Raw genomic sequence first — 688 nt, forward strand, 5'->3', positions numbered from 1 at the left:
AAGTCTGGTACAAGCTCTCCTTGAAAAGAATGTTAGTTTTATACTTTTTTTTACTTCGTAGTCAGGAGTATTTAATATAAAAAAGGTGGGTAAGTGGATGTCGCTCTGCTGTACAGTAGGTTAGAAGTAGTCACTGTATAATGGATGGTATTAAATTTGAATTCAATGATATAATATCACTGTATAAGAAAAACGATTCTGAGCGGAGACGGTATATCAGTCTATGTATTAGACATATATATACTTATCTATGGTATTTAAAAAAAATTGACCTATAATAGGTACCTATAATAAATTCCAAATTAATCATATCATAATATCTATTAGGTACTTATAAGTTATAACGCGTTATACATCAACAAAAAACCGTGGTAAAATCATAGATATATAATAGTATACTTTAGAAGTTTCAAGTACCCACGAATAATATTATACAATTACAACAAAATAACTAAAATAGTCATCCTAGGTTTTTAATATGTAATTTCGTCCAAATTTGTACTTAAAATGACTATAAAAATAAACTGTGTAAATGTATTTTTTAGATTTTTTGGTAACAGAATTAATTACTTACGTGGAATCTTGTTTTAAATTTTTAATTCTTAGATACAAAAATTGAACATTTTGATAAATTTTGTCAAATTTTGATCTTTACATGCTTATAAAAAAAAATTGTGCTTATGTATTT

The sequence above is a fragment of the Acyrthosiphon pisum genome, chromosome X (assembly GCF_005508785.2).
Source record: "Acyrthosiphon pisum isolate AL4f chromosome X, pea_aphid_22Mar2018_4r6ur, whole genome shotgun sequence".
Classification (NCBI taxonomy): Eukaryota; Metazoa; Arthropoda; class Insecta; order Hemiptera; family Aphididae; genus Acyrthosiphon; species Acyrthosiphon pisum.